Here is a 17,036-nt window from a genome sequence, read left to right as displayed (position 1 = left end):
TGGTCCTCTGAGTATGAAGATCGCATCTCACTCTATGCAGATGATATTTTGCTATATCTGACCTCGCCCAGGAAATCGTTGATGGTTTTCTGCGATGTCCTGGCCTCCTTTGGTAGAAATTCGGGTTTGATTATCAATTGGGCAAAATCCTATTTGTACGTTCTCTCTGGTGACGTCCCCCTCCTTCCGCGTAACTGCCCTATCCAGGTGACACAGACGGGATTTAAGTATCTCGGTATCTGGGTCTCCATGGCCCCCGTGGCTCAGTATGAGCGAAATCGTCTCCCACCTCTGACCAGATTGAGGCAGGACGTCGCGGGTTGGTGTAGACTTCCGCTCTCGCCGTTGGGACGCGTGGCCCTCTTTAAGATGATGTCTCTGCCTCATTCCCTTTAGGCCCTCCAAAACACTCTCGATATAGTCCCCGCTAGTTATTTTTGTAAAGTTGAGGGTCTTCAGGGGAAACTGATATGGGACGGTAGACCTCGCATTTGTCGGGATTGAAAGGAGCGCAAGAACACACAAGCGCCACTAACCTGACTCCGATGGCCAGCAGAGACGATAGGCGACAGTCCTCCCAACTCCTTACTGCACAAAACCCCACTATGGAATTATCACCACTATTCGAGCATGTACAGAAAAGGGGCCGTGAGGTGGTTTGGCAACTGGGGATCTGGTGCTTCCGGTATCGTCTGATCAATATACCCACGAAGTCACCGGTACTGCGACACGGCAGACGGAGGAGAAGACAGAGAGCAGAAAATCAGTACCACAAGCTTCTACTGTCTGAACTCTTTTCCCCCCTGTTACTAGACTCACCAATTCTTCCACACAGTGGCTCCGAGAATGAATCCAGAACATGTACTTTTCACGGGAATGGTGGTATTGCCAATGTACTGAGAAGTTATCTTCACTTCTCGAACTATACATACCTCAGGTTGCCTAGGAGAGGTTCTGTTGGGGCTTTTTGTACCTGGCGTTATATAACACGCACTGTAAAGACCACAATACTCCTTGCGGACTGGAATAGCTCAGAATACTATTTGTGGCAGTTAAAACTGATAAAGATATATTGTTTAACCCCAAGGTACAGAAACAAATGGATGTGCATTTGCACCAGTAATAAACGAGTATCAGAAATAATAAGAGAGAAACGTAGGAGGCGAGCCCGCACTCCTCAGGTATACTTGCGTGGCAAGATACGGCTTGTAACAATGACACCACAGAAACTCTGACCACGCAGGCTCTTCGTCGGCGTAGTTGAATAACAGAACTCTGACCACGCAGGCTCTTCGTCGGCGTATTTGCTTACCAGAACTCTGACCACGCAGGCTCTTCGTCGGCGCAGGCATAGGTACCACTAACTCCAGCGAGGACAAACCAAACCACAAACGAGAGAACCCGGAACAAGATTGACAAGCCCCGTTCCGTTCCGTGGGTGGAGTTTAAATAAGGTCCTCCCATTGTCCCAATCCCCAGCGCCGTATGGCCTTCTGGGACTTGTAGTATTTCCGTAGGGGGCGCTCAGTACGGAGTCTTTTGCAACCGGCTATGTCGACGGTGGCGATCGCTACAGCATTGCGATGGCCAAACTAACGCTCCCATGGTACGATGGGGGTATCGCCCTCCCAGACATCAAACGATATTACTGGGCGGCTCAGTTGGGGGCCATTAATCATGGTATGTATGGTCCCGAATTGAACCCTGCATTCGCTATGGATAGATGGTTGCTGCCTGGGGGTAACTACTATAGGGCACTATGCTCGAAATCAGTAGTCAAATCATTGTCGGGGCCTACGAAGACAGCAGTTCGTATATGGCAAGATGCAACTAATTCAATGTGATGGAAGGACCGCTTGACTTTAGTAACCCCCCTTTTCAACTCAGATAGACTTGGTAAGCTGTGGAAGACAAAAGGGTTCGATAAGTGGGACCTCATTGGTATTAGCAAGGTGGGAGACTTCTGGGTTAAGGGACAAGTGAAATCGTTTGATACTTTAAGGACGGAGTTTGAATTAGGGAACTCGGAATATTTTCGCTATGTCCAGGTTCTCCATGCCTTGATGTCAGTCTTTTCGATAGGGGAGGCGGTCCCTGAGTCGTCCCCGCTTGAAGACAGGTTGCTGGATGGACACGTTCCAGACAGTACTATTTCCCTCGTCTATAAAAAGTTGATCAACGATAGGTCGACCTCCTGTTGCCCTTACGTGATCTCTGGGTCCGTGACGGCCTCGAATTGGATGACGAGGACTGGCAATCGGCGATCTCCTCTCCCAAGGAGGTCGTGATTCCAGCGAGACTTCGGCTGGTTCAGCTTAAGATTCTTCACAGGGTGTATGTTACAGGCCCCCGTCTGGTACGGATGGGCTTTTCCGAGTAGGGTTTGTGTAGGCGGGGATGTGGACAGGTGGGGACATTTATTCATATTATTTTGGAATGTCATGAAGTTGCGGCTTATTGGAATGGGGTGAACGATCTTATGGAAGAGGTTACGGGTGTTACGGGTGTTGCTCTCCTACCGGAGGCCAGGCGCTGCTTGTTAAATGTCTGGGAGCCTACGGATTACAACGTTGCCCAGACCCAATGGGCGACCCTGGGGGCCATGATTGCTAAGCGTGATATTGCACAATCGTGGGGGTCCCAGAGGCGGCCTACGGTTGAAGTATGGAAGGACAACATGGACTGGTGCATGTTTAGGGAAAAAACTGTATATCTGGCCCGGGGCCGACCCCTGAAATGGCATAGAGTGTGGGGGCCATGGAACAGGTATCGTGGAGACATATGTACACCACCTGCAGTAGATAACATTGATATCCCACTCTCCCCCTGACCCCACATTGATGTTTTCATTATTGTCTGCTTCCTGCTTCGCCCCTGTACTCCTCCCTTCCTTATAGTGATTACTGATTGTTTGATGTACTGTTTATCCGGCCTCATTTGAACAAAGCACTTTGTATATTGTTTTTTTGCCTTGCTTGTTATATTCAATAAAAATAAATATAAGAAAAAAAGAAGATATTGTTGAACAATAAAAGTTCTTGGGCCAGACATACGATCCAACAATTAGCGACTCGCAAATTGGGATGTATAACAGTGTCTCCGACACTGTTAGCAATTCCTAAGGAGGTTTCATATTGCATGCCTCATGAATATTAAGGAGGCTGTTGCAATTTACGAACCCATTAGGAATGGCCAGCACTCCCAGAGATGGTGGCCTGCTGGGGTCTGTTTTTAAATAAAGCGGTCTTCTTTTTAAATGCAACCCTGAAAACAGGGTGGATTTAAATAAAAAATTTAACTTTTCAGTTTTATTCTTTTAAGTGCAGGCAGTGTTCCCTGTGAGTGGTTTACCACCCTCTTGAAGAGCGTGGTACACTGCGAGTGTTTTGCAACCACAAATGCGGTCGCAAAACAATTGTGCATGGCATAGCAACTCGCTATTAGGAAGGGACGCCCCTTCCTAATAGTGGGATTTGCAAATGCTATTTTTAAATACCATTTGTAAATTCCAGGATCTTTTTTGTGGTCGCAAACGGGAGGATCTTCCGTTTGCGGCTGCAAAAAAAGGTCGTACTTCTGGCCCCTTGTCGTGTCCCACTCTTCGCTTTTCCTTATTTTCTTGAAATTAGAAGTATCCCCCACATGAACCAAGTTCTTCTTCATAGTAAACATGGCAGTACTGGGCTCTTTCCAGTGCTTGTTTTATGGATTACACTCACTTAAAGGAGACCTGACCTTGGAAGGGGACGAAGAACGCGGAAGTGTTTGATAATCTTTACTATACCATAGCAGGTTGTGACTTGTGGGTGCCCCCGCCCACACTGGCCCTGCCCCTCCCATGGCACCCCCACTGGAACATTCAAGTCCATTCTGGTGCCAGCTGTCTGTGGGAGTCACCCGTGACAGACATAAGAACGATTGGGAGTGTCGAAAGTTCAAATATTCGTCCCTTATTATTGCCATTTTTGGGGCCCATATTCAGAGTCTCGAGGTAAAGCACCTTCGTGTACAGAGGCGTTCCTCGGCTCTGCAGCGCTCACTGTCTTCTCTAGCTGGCTTCAAGGCGCCTTCCCTCGAAGTTGAGCTTCCTCTGCTCTCAACCCACAACATAGTAATCTTGGGGGCGCTACGTCACTAATGACTCTGGCCTGACGTTTTAAGGCATGGGCAGAGTGGGCTCTGGCCTGGGGCCCCAGCCTTTCAGGGGCCCCTCTAGAGCCAGCTCTGTTCTGCAGAGAGTCTGCCTGTTGACTATTTCTTCAACAGATTGCGTTAAATATCCAACTCCTTTTATTTATTTTGTCTTAGTCTACTACAGACATTTTGTAGGAAAATGTTGTGTTTGTTTCATGCAACATCCAGAAAAATAGTGTTCAGATGAAAAGAGGCCTCCTCTTTCAAAGCGCTTAGTGGTGATTATGCGCTTTAGAAGCAGAAGTTAACATAACACATATGAGACATGGAAGGTGGTCACAGAGTTTATTTGCAGGAGTCTTAGTGAGCGGTGGCTGTGGTACTATATTGAAAACACAGGCCACTGTCCCTGGATGTTAGATGTAAACACATTTAGTATTGGGACCGGTGAGTTTGTGCACTGTCTGTCAATCAATCAATTAGCACATTTATAGAGCGCGCTACTCACCCCTGCGGGTGTCAGCGACCCGGACACAGAGGGCATGAAAGAGAAGAAACAGGATCGAACATTCAAAGCAGTTTCGATCAAGGCCCCCCAAAATACGTTCAGCCAAGGGCCCCCCAAAATACGTTCAGCCAAGGGCCCCCAAATTCTGTAAGGTGTCCCTGCTGTGAGGTCTCTGGCTGGACAGCGCGGCTGTCGCCAGAAATGATGCAATCCACCCAAAAAGAGCCTTCAGGAGAGCTAAAGGGGTGGGGGGGGGGGGGGGGGGTGGCTTTGACTCCGCCCACATGCTGGCAGCCAGGAGGACAGGTTTTCATGGGGCAGCCTGGCTTGTGGGCTTCCTCTGACAAAAGTGCTTCCTCTCCACGCAGCTCGGGCTATTTTATTGATCCGGCAGCCGGAGCCAGCAGCAGTCTGTCTGTGCTTGAACTTTCAGGGCCCTCTCTTGACACTGACTGTTGTTTAAGTATCTCAGATCACTTGATCATTTGCAGTGCTTGTTTTGGTCTGAGGCAGCAGCTCTGATAGGACGAGGGCAGTTTCAGCACCCCCCCCTTCCATCATGAACTTTAGAGTTCAGAGTGATGTGTGTTTGAGAGCGGTATGGCATGACCAGCACTTTACTCCTATACATGGATCTTTAGGCGTGGCTTGACAGTGCAACGGCCCCGTGACCATTTGCGATGAGCAAAAAAGACCTTTCAGGGTCCTATTGACTGAGGGCCTTCGACTACGCCCCTATCTTGGTCCCACTGAGTAAAGAATTTGATTGGGCCAAATGTGTGTGCTTCCACTAAAAGGACTACTTGTACTGCAATTTTTTGCTGGGGAAGCTCATACTCAATACCACACAACGGAGTTGGTTACGGTGGCGGCCAACGATCGTGGACATAGGCCTGATCTCTTTATTATGAAAAGTAACGATAAAGGCAGTAGACCCCGCATATTTATTAGGCCTGGGTGATACATTTCCGTGTTCACGCTTTCAAAATGTGTGTTCGTGCGCGGTATCTACTTACCAGGATCCCTGCGTTCGCCGATGAGTTATCCTATTCATTCGCGTTTGCCATGAGATTTTGGTAGCCGGACACGTGATCCCGCTAGAGTGTGTGTTGGACAGGCCACATGACGGGCCGCTCTCCCCCGGCTCGACCAGGCCCGAGCCAGTCACGCAAGCACCACACACCACCATTGCACGTCCTACGTCCCCTCAGGGACACCTGCCCTCGAGCATGATAACCTCGTGGGTCCGATCCACTGCCGACCCATGCGCCCAGCCGGGGCCGCCATCTTGGACACTTCGCCACGAGGCAGCCTGGCCCCCGATCGACCTCAACCCTGGGCCTAGCCCGGCCTCAGACATTCCGGCACCACCCTCCACCCAGGAGGTGAGCGAGCTACTTGGCCAGTCAATGGGAGGAAGAGGTGTCGATGGTTCTCCCCCGGCCAGTGCCGCTCGCCCATCGCCTCCCCGGGCGCTGGCTCCACCCCCCTGCTGGGTGTCTGGACTCCCTCATCCCGGACCTCCCGACCTCCAAGTGCGAGGGTCCGGACATCAAAGCACGCCAGCCCTATAACTGGGGCAGCTCCAGAGCAGGAAGGCAGTTGTATCTTGGAGTCGAGAGACGTAAGAGGAACTCATCCTGGACGGACTACTGGCGCTGCCGTAGCTCTGTCCTGTGCACCATCATCCTGCCTGTTGGCGCTGCCACAGCCGTCGTAACCTTCACCCTTCATCGTCGTCCGGATCTGCTGGCGAGGCCGCGGACCGTTGTAACCGTCATCTGCATCGGGACCTGCTTGGCTTCTCCACGGCCCGTCGACCATCCTTCATCCATCTCGGGACCTGCTTGGCTCCTCCACGGCCCGATCAGCAAACCCGCCGAGCTCGAGGATTGAGAGCTATTGAACTCATTGGTAACTAAGACTGTCCCGCTACCCTTTTCCTCAACCAGAGATCAGAACCGAGGGGACCCCTGAGTCCAGACCTCCTTGTATCATATTGACGTAACCTAAGAATTGCATATAAAGTCTCGTTAACCTTCAATCTTGTGTGGTGTCCGTCTGTGGGGGGGAAGTTACTTATCTGTACAGTCGTTGGAGACGGCTCTCCCTGGAGACCTCTCCCCGTAACCTCGGCCGACCCTCCCGGTCCGTCTAACATTGGTGGCCAGCGGCGCGATCCGAATCACCGCATAACGTACAGAGAGTAGCTCACCCCACAACGAACAACAATGTCGACTAAAGAGAGCGGAGCAACTGAGAAGTTCCAAATGGAAAAACTAGAGGAATACAGCCATCGTGAACTAAAGCAGTTCTGCATCGAACTAGGTATCGCTACCACCGGACTAAGCACCAAGGACGATTTTAAGCATGCCCTAGAATCTTGGGCAGAAACCGGGGATGTCGAAACCCCTGAGCAAAGCACCGCGAAAAAGACCAACACGGCCCCTGAAGAGCAAAGAACGGGTCTCTCGCAAGACGAGATCCAAGAAAGAGAAAAAGCCCGACTACACGAACTCGAAATGGCCCGACTCAAGATGGACGTAGAACTCAAATTGGCCGAGCAAAAAATAAACTTAGAGCACCTTCGCCTCCGAGAAGAAAGAGAGGAGAAACAGAGGCAAAGGGAGCTCGAGGAAAAAAGACTAACGTACGAGCACGAGCGGAACCTAGCCGAGATCAACCTGCGCAAACAGAATAAAGAATTAGGGGTGCCCGACAGACCGTCCACCCCAGGGACCACGGACAAAAAAGTGCACATCCCCAAGGATGTGGTCCGAGAATATTTTCGAGAAGACGACATCCAGCAATGGTTTAAGGCATATGAAATCGCGATGACTGCGCACCGGATCGATAGAGCCGACTGGGGAGCCGGCCTATGGGGCAAATTCCTCAATGAGGGCCGCGATACTCTGTTACAGCTCCCAGACCACCAGATGACCTCCTACGACCATATGAAAGCGGCCCTCCTCACTCGCTATGGCCTCACGCCCGAGATGTACCGTCAGAGGTTCCGAGACTGCACACGCATTCCAGGTACAACTTGGGTGGACTATGTAACGTACTTTAGCCGAGCCTTCGAAGGCTGGATCAGAGGGAACAACGTCACGACCTACGAGCAGTTGTTCAATCTGATGGTATGGGAGCATCTGTCCAACAATTGCTTCATTGAACTACGCCAACACCTCCTCGACAGCAAGCTAACCGATCCCCGGCAGCTCGCAGCTGAAGCTGACCGGTGGGAGATCACCCGAGTGGGCCGGAATGGGTCCTACGAGCAGAACAGGAACAACAATGGTCACTACCGACCCAGAGGAGGAGGAGGGGGCCAAGGACGAGGAAGAGACAATACTCCGGCCGCCCCCGCTACCAGCACCACCCCCCCGGCCAACCGGGGCAGCACCCCGGCGCGACCGGGATACAGAGCCAATGTTACATGTCACCGATGCCAACGAGTCGGCCACTATGCAAACGACCCAAGCTGCCCGCAGTATCAGAGTCCAAGACCCCGCCAGGTGGCCGCCGCGGCACTAGGGGAAGAACAGATCTCCGAGGAACAAGAAACAGGCGAGCAAGAGTATCAAGAGTGGGAGCCAGCCGCCATGACTCTCGCGTGCTTAGGGGGAAGAGACATGGTCCCGCGGGTCCCCCTACCCGCTAACACCCAGAAGTACAGCCAATGGGTGAGCATCAATGGACAGCGGGCCGAAGCCCTTCGAGACACCGGGGCTAGTGTGACAGCCGTCCGCTGCCACCTGGTGACCCCAGAACAATATCTACCGAACATTCTCTGCCCTGTGCGATCAGCCGACAACTCGGAGAGTCTGTGTCGGATGGCCTGCGTCCCCTTTGAGTGGGGAGGGGTCTCCGGCATGTTGAAAGTAACGGTCCGAGACGACGCCCCCGTGGACTGCCTCCTCGGAAATGACCTGGAAAGCTCCCCGTGGGCAGCCGTGGAGCGAAAAGAACACTTGGGGATGTTGGGCGTCCCAGACTGGGCGTGTGTCACCACCCGGTCCATGGCCGCCCGTGCCAACCATCACCCGGAAGAACCAGAATGGCCGGCGCCTCCGCCTCCGGTCGCCCCCGCCGAGACCCCCGACCAGGACATCCCCCTCGAACCTGCTCAACCTTCCGACCTTGCTAATCTTGACCAGTGGGCTCAAGAAGGGGGACCCACACAAGAACAATTTCGTCAGGAGCAGAAGACCTGTCCCTCCCTTGAGGGACTCCGACAACAAGCGCTCGCCCAAAGCGCAGGGGATACCTCCGGAACTCATTGGGTCTACTGGGACAATGACCTATTGTACAGCGAGCAACGAATCGCCGAGCTGGGGGCCAACCGAGTACTAGTGGTGCCCCTCCGCTTCAGAGACTTCCTGCTAAATCTGGCCCACGATGTCCCCCTGGCAGGGCACCTGGGACAAGATAAAACCTACAGCCGCCTAGTGACCCACTTCTTCTGGCCAAAAATGAGAAACGATGTGCACCAGCATTGCCGATCTTGCCCCACGTGCCAAGCTAGTGGGAAGAGCGGCCGCAAGTTAAAGGCCCCCCTGCAACCCTTTCCCGTAGTCACGACCCCATTTGAGAGGGTCGGAATAGACATTGTGGGACCCCTAGACCCGCGTACAAGACAAGGCCATCGTTTCATCCTAGTACTAGTGGACCACGCCACCCGCTACCCTGAGGCTATTCCTCTCCGGACCGTGACAGCCCCAGTGGTCGGCAGGGCCCTGATGGGGATCTTCTCCCGTGTGGGGTTCCCCCGAGAAGTCGTCAGTGACAGAGGCACGAACTTTATTTCCAAATATATGAAGTCCCTCTGGCAACAGTGTGGGGTCACCTACCGCTTCACGACCCCCTATCACCCCCAAGGAAACGGACTTGTTGAGCGGTTCAATCGCACACTAAAAGGGATGATCGGGGGATTGGAAGAACCCCTCCGTCGCCAGTGGGACGTGCTGCTGCCGTGCCTCCTCTTCGCCTACCGGGAGGTCCCACAGAAGTCCCTAGGCTTCAGCCCATTCGAGCTGCTCTATGGGCACCCAGTACGGGGACCACTCAGCCTGATCAAAGAAGGCTGGGAGATGCCTCCGGCCAAGAGTCCTCCAGATGTCTTCCGGTACCTCCTCACCCTCCGCAACCAGTCTCAGAGGTTCAGAGACCTAGCAAAAGCCGACCTAGAGGCCAGTCAAGAGGACATGAAGAAATGGTATGACCAGAACGCCTCATCTATTGAATTCGAGCCGGGGCAACAGGTCTGGGTAATGTCCCCCACAGAACCGTGCGCTCTCCAAGACAAATGGACGGGACCCTTCAAGGTAATCGAGCGCAAGGGTCCTGCCACCTATCTGATCGATATGGAGTCCGCCCGGAATCCGCTCCGAGTCCTCCACACCAACAGACTGAAACCCCACTTTGCACGAACAGAACTCAGCCTCTTGATGGCCACAGACAACGGGGTTGAGGACGACTCCGAGCCTCTCCCTGACCTCTTGCGGACCCAGGAGCAAGACGGCTCCGTGGATGGGGTCCGACTCTCGGAGACCCTCACCCAGGAACAACGCCAAGAGTGCCAAGCCCTCCTATCACGATTTGCCAGCCTGTTCTCCCTCACCCCAGGTGTCACTTCCTGGTGTGTGCACGATGTGGACACCGGAGACAGCCCTCCTATCCGCCACCGGGCCTACCGCGTACCTGATCGGGTACGGGCCTGCATCCAGGCGGAAGTAGCCAAGATGCTCACGCTCGGGGTCATCGAGCCCTCCGACAGTCCATGGGCCAGCCCGGTCGTACTGGTCCCCAAAGCAGCCGCCCCCGGAACCACACCCGAACTCCGGTTCTGTGTCGACTACCGGGGCCTGAATGAAGTCACCAGAACGGACGCACACCCCATCCCCCGGGCAGATGAACTGGTCGACCGAATGGGCGCTGCCCGCTACCTCAGCATCTTCGACCTAACGGCGGGCTATTGGCAGATCGGCCTCACACCCCGAGCACAAGAACGTTCTGCCTTCTCCACCCCCGATGGCCACTATCATTTCACGGTCATGCCCTTCGGCATGAAAAATGCCCCAGCGACTTTCCAACGGCTCGTCAATCAGGTCCTGGCGGGGCTCGAAGAGTTCAGCGCCGCCTACCTGGACGACATCGCTGTGTACAGCCACCATTGGACCGAGCACCTCCACCACCTCCAAGCAGTGTTGCAAGCCCTTCAGCGAGCTGGCCTCACGATCAAGGCCAGCAAATGTCAAATTGGACAAGGGTCGGTGACCTACCTCGGACACCAGGTGGGAAGCGGTCTAGTGGCCCCTCTACAACTGAAAATTGCCGCCATCCAGAACTGGCAACCCCCTATCACTCAAACTGAAATACGAGCCTTCCTGGGCCTCACGGGCTACTACCGAAGGTTCGTGAAAGACTATGGTACCATCGTGGGGCCTCTCACCGAACTCACGTCAAAAAATCAGCCCAAGAAGGTGAACTGGACCCCAGAGTGTCAAGCGGCATTCGAACAGCTAAAGGCCGCCATGTGTTCCGCTCCTGTGCTCCAGGCCCCAGACTACAGCCGAGAGTTCGTCGTCCAGACGGACGCCTCCGACCAGGGCATTGGGGCGGTCCTGTCCCAGGTGAACACCGAAGGCCTTGATCAACCGGTGGCCTTCATCAGCCGGAGACTCCTGCCACGGGAACAACGCTGGAGCACCATAGAGAGGGAAGCCTTCGCTGTGGTATGGGCCCTCAAGAAGCTCCGACCCTACCTTTTTGGCACCCACTTTCGGGTGCAGACTGACCACCGACCCCTGCAGTGGTTGATGCATATGCGGGGGGAAAACCCAAAGCTGCTACGCTGGTCCATCTCCTTGCAAGGTATGGACTTTACCGTTGAACACCGGCCTGGGTCCGACCACGCCAACGCGGATGGCCTGTCCCGGTTTTTCCGCCTCGACGAAGAGAGTCCCCAAGAGGATGGGTAACTCTCCCCGCCTTCAGCTGGGGGGGACGCATGTTGGACAGGCCACATGACGGGCCGCTCTCCCCCGGCTCGACCAGGCCCGAGCCAGTCACGCAAGCACCACACACCACCATTGCACGTCCTACGTCCCCTCAGGGACACCTGCCCTCGAGCATGATAACCTCGTGGGTCCGATCCACTGCCGACCCATGCGCCCAGCCGGGGCCGCCATCTTGGACACTTCGCCACGAGGCAGCCTGGCCCCCGATCGACCTCAACCCTGGGCCTAGCCCGGCCTCAGACATTCCGGCACCACCCTCCACCCAGGAGGTGAGCGAGCTACTTGGCCAGTCAATGGGAGGAAGAGGTGTCGATGGTTCTCCCCCGGCCAGTGCCGCTCGCCCATCGCCTCCCCGGGCGCTGGCTCCACCCCCCTGCTGGGTGTCTGGACTCCCTCATCCCGGACCTCCCGACCTCCAAGTGCGAGGGTCCGGACATCAAAGCACGCCAGCCCTATAACTGGGGCAGCTCCAGAGCAGGAAGGCAGTTGTATCTTGGAGTCGAGAGACGTAAGAGGAACTCATCCTGGACGGACTACTGGCGCTGCCGTAGCTCTGTCCTGTGCACCATCATCCTGCCTGTTGGCGCTGCCACAGCCGTCGTAACCTTCATCCTTCATCGTCGTCCGGATCTGCTGGCGAGGCCGCGGACCGTTGTAACCGTCATCTGCATCGGGACCTGCTTGGCTTCTCCACGGCCCGTCGACCATCCTTCATCCATCTCGGGACCTGCTTGGCTCCTCCACGGCCCGATCAGCAAACCCGCCGAGCTCGAGGATTGAGAGCTATTGAACTCATTGGTAACTAAGACTGTCCCGCTACCCTTTTCCTCAACCAGAGATCAGAACCGAGGGGACCCCTGAGTCCAGACCTCCTTGTATCATATTGACGTAACCTAAGAATTGCATATAAAGTCTCGTTAACCTTCAATCTTGTGTGGTGTCCGTCTGTGGGGGGGAAGTTACTTATCTGTACAGTCGTTGGAGACGGCTCTCCCTGGAGACCTCTCCCCGTAACCTCGGCCGACCCTCCCGGTCCGTCTAACAGTGTGCGATCGTGAACACGCCATTTGGACACACCATTGGACATCCACAGTTGCGAACTGAAAACATGCATCGTGAGCGAGCGGGACAAGTGAAACAAGATGGCCACGCCAATTGGCGACCGCATGGGCAAGTTCGTGAGATATTCCCCCCCCGACATGCAAACAGCATCCCCGAACAGGAAAAACGCATCGCTAAGGGCAGAACAAGCAATTCCGCGTGCTTGCGGAATTCTGAATAGCTCGCTGAATTTTTTTTACCGTTTTCCTGAACTTTGCGTAACACGACTACGCAAATTCCTCCCACCCCTAAATTTATTTTGAAAACCATAGTCTAAAGTCAATAGTCATTAAGGGGTATATTGTTATTACTCTATAGTGAATCAGACAGATAAATATTGTGTTGCAAGGAATCTCACAGATCACCGAAGCATGTGTTGGTTTTGGGGCTGATCATCCTGTGTGGCAAACTGTGGCTTTAGAAGGATGGCACCGTGAGAATCCTGGCTGCTCCCCGTTAGCAGAGATAGCGTTTTGTGCTGGCAGCCATCATTAACTATACCTTCCTGAGACACCCCAGATAATCCATTATAATCAGTTATTAATCGTGCTCTGTTAAGCTTTATCCTGCTTACGTGGCTTGTCTTTCAAAGTGTCTATCTCTTCATCTTATCAATCTCTTGATCTGCTGTTCTAATAGTTTGTTGATCAGACCACCAGCAGCGAAGCGTGCCTTCATATTTTGGATGCAGGTCTCGAAGCCCAGATCCTTGCTGCAGTTTTTTCTCGCCCTCACAATTTCACCAAGTTGAACGGCCCTGATTTGGTGTCCAGGAGGGCACTTGAGGCGCGTAGAATTGAGTTACAAGATGGCGGTTTATGGTATAGTCTACTATGTATCTTGGTGTCCTGTATCAACAACTTCACATCTAGAAAGACAACATTTGTGATGCTACACTGGGATGTAAACTCAATATCCATGTCATTAGTGTTCAAGTACCCACAAAACCGATCCAACGTCTCCATTGAGCCAGACCTGATCATTATGCAATCATGTATACAATGACCGCAGAACAAAATGGAGTCAAACCAATGGACACCCCCTCGGACCCCAGATCCACTCCTCCTTCAGCTCCCCCATGACGAGGTTGGCGTAGGGCGGAAAAAATCTGGAGCCCATGGCCACTCCTTAATTTTGACGATACCAGCCTGTCGCAAAGATAAACACATTATTATTCAAAATTGAATCACTTATTGTGATTAGCATGCCTGTGTGTTGCCATTGGTTGGCTGGTCTAGTGCTTAAACACCGTTTAATCGCGTGCATTCCTCAATCCGATCTGATGCTGGTATACAGCGATTTTACGCCAAATGTAGCCAGAATCATACCCTGTTCCCACAGTACATCTGCTAAGAGGCTCAGGCTGTGTTTAGTGTCTTTACTGTATAATGGGAGATTTCATACCAGTGGTTGAAGAAATATAGACACATATTGGGATTGTTTCTCCGTGGGTTCCCCAATACTGACATTGGTCAACATTCTGTCCATTAAATGTTCTTTTTGCATTTGTCGTGCTAAGGTGGCTGGGCAGGCCCAGACGTGGGTCCCGGGCTCACTGTGCCGCTGGAGTCCAACTAGCCTGGCATATGCGGGGTGATGCCCCAAAACCGGTTCTAGGATGCTTGTTTCCAGTCAAGAGAGGACCCGGCTTGGCAGTTCGGGCTGGACTGTTCCCATGAGGCACAGGGTCAAGATTGATTTGCATATGGCTGGGTCAAAACTGGGGTGGCTTGGTGAACAAAAGAACGATGGATTAAACCGAAATCTGACTGGGGGTGAATGTTTGATTCAATCAGTACTCCATCCATCATTTGTTGCCATGGTACTATTAAATTAAGACATATACACATAGCGCTTTAAACAGTAGCTTTAACCCCTTCACTGCGGCGGCTATTCCGCCGCAGTGCTAAGGGGGTGAGGCGGAGGAGCGGCGGGCGCATGCTGGTGACGGAACCGCTCCATCACCAGCGTCGGTTGCGCTGTGCTTGTGACGGGGCGGTTCCGTCATGGCCCCGTCCGCTCAATAGAACGCTCAGCGCAGGCGCGGAATTCGCGCCGCGCATGAGCGGCGGGCGGGCCATGACAGAACCGCTCCGTCATCAGTACAGCGCCACCACAGCTGATGACGGAGCGGTTCCGTCATCAGCATACAAGGGGTTAATTGAGAAACATTGGTAATCACACATATATCCCCCTTCACTAATGGCGTTCTTGCTGCAACAAATTTTGTTTGATTGTAATCAGTTTTGCATTATAAAATCATAAATGTGCTGCAACAGTTAAAATCAAAGCTCTTTCCTGAGGATTTTCACCGTCCATTGGTAAAAATCAAGTAACTTTCTCTTACTTTTGCTTCCTTTCACTTCTCCTTTTTATGTGTGGATTTCTCTGGCTAGCTGGTTTCATGTGGTGCTGGTGAGGAAGAGGAATGGAAGGGCAGGATACAAGCAATGTGCATGACATAAAGAGAAGAGGGTAGGAGGGATAGAGATGATGGTGAAAGATATATGAGGTAAGGGAGAGTAGTAAGGTAAAAAAAAGAAAGGTGATGTAGCCAGACAGACAGATAAAGAGAGGTAGAAAGAGGTAGTTCTAGTAGAGAAAGCGAGGCAGAGATGGATACGGCATTAGTGTGCGGTAGAAAGAGATAAAGATAGGTAGAAGAAAATTTAAAGAGAGGCAGAGAGGTACAGTACTCCAAGGGGCGAGATAGCGATCGAGGTAATGTATAAAAGAGTGAAGTAGAGAAGTAAAGGCCGTGAGAGGTAGATGTAGACAGAGAGACTTGAAGAAATCCAAAGAGATGAAAGGTCTGTGAGATATATTCTTGATCCTCTGTAGGGCGCGAGCCCAGCTGTGTCCGTCAGTGGTTGTTGTAGCATTGCGTCCCATTTGGCTCGTGCTTTCATGGCTTGATCGGGTGGTGTAGGTTTGAGGGTGGTGTACAAAAACGGGATAGCATGGCGTGTGGTGTCAGACGTTACCAGTTTGTGTAAAGCCGGTAGCATCGGTGGATCCGCCTCACCAGTGCCCGACGTCTCGCAGACCTCAGGCTGTACTATTCAATATGTGAAGAACTGACCAGCGTTGAGTCCATACAACTCACCCAGCTCATGGAAGGACATAAGCTTCCCTTCTTATAGAGAGGACGCCCCTGAGTGATTGCAACCTCGTTCCATGGGGTCGGGTCGAAGCACCTTGGCGGCCGCTGCAAGAGCGGCAAGTCCCAAACAGGGATCGAGGGCGAGTAAGGAAGGAGAGGCCCTTGGGATGTAGGTACTTATGTGTTACATCTCAATACTCATGTATTAAGAATGCTATTCATGTTTTGTTCCACATTCTAGTTCCCTTAGCACACTACTTTTGAATACTCTGTATCTGTGGGTCAGTTGCACTGAGCCTAAGCAAGATAAGACTGCTCTATAGTGCTGTGCTGAATTTTATAATAACGCGGTACAAAAGGGCGTGGTGATGGACGGAGCATCTGAACCAATCAAACACTCACACCCAGTCCACAGATCTGGGCTTAATCCATCACCAATCTTCAGCCCACTCTGCTACCCCAGTTCAGACATGGCCATATGTAAATCAGTCTGACCCTGTGCCTCATGGGAACAGTCCAGCCCGAACTGCCAAGCCATGCCTTCCCTGGACCGAAAACAAGCTTCCTAGGACCGGTTTCTGGCATTCCAGCCGTCTTCAGCCCAGCTTGCTTTAATCCAGTGGCAAAGTGAGCAAGGGTGAATTTTGACCTTCTGTCCTGAATTTTTGTCCTGAATTTTGACCCTTTGTTCTGAATTTTTACACTCACGTCCTGAATTTGCACCCATTCCAGTTGGTCACCCTAGTGTTCAAGCGTGTCAGAGGTAGGGTGGCCAAAAATTCCCATATAGTATGACTCGACGCTAGGGGTGGAGCAAAGTAAATCTTGTGGTAATAGTCCAGCGAGGCTACATTAATATCCAGTTGTGTGGTCAGCAACACGCTATCAGCCGAGTATATTGCACCTATGGGGGTATGCTGCTGATCATCACGTACCAGCCATGCCAGCAGTTTCCCCACACAGTCCCCTTTGGCGGGCTGCAGGGCCAAGCACCGCTTATAGTCGTGTTTGCTCAGAGGTGCACGCCGCTTCCAAGCGCTGCTTGCACAGCCGTTTAAGTTGTTCAGTGGCAGTTGCCTGGATGGCCACCCAGATTTCCAAGGAGCAGGGGTCACGTTCAGTGATCAGAGGGTCCTTGGATAACCACCTACGCACCCCCTAGGAAGTCCCC

Source organism: Lissotriton vulgaris, chromosome 2_1, assembly GCF_964263255.1.
Source record: "Lissotriton vulgaris chromosome 2_1, aLisVul1.2, whole genome shotgun sequence".
In the NCBI taxonomy this organism is placed as follows: domain Eukaryota; kingdom Metazoa; phylum Chordata; class Amphibia; order Caudata; family Salamandridae; genus Lissotriton; species Lissotriton vulgaris.
The sequence above is the reverse complement of the archived record's forward strand: the minus strand, read 5'-3'. Positions refer to the sequence as shown.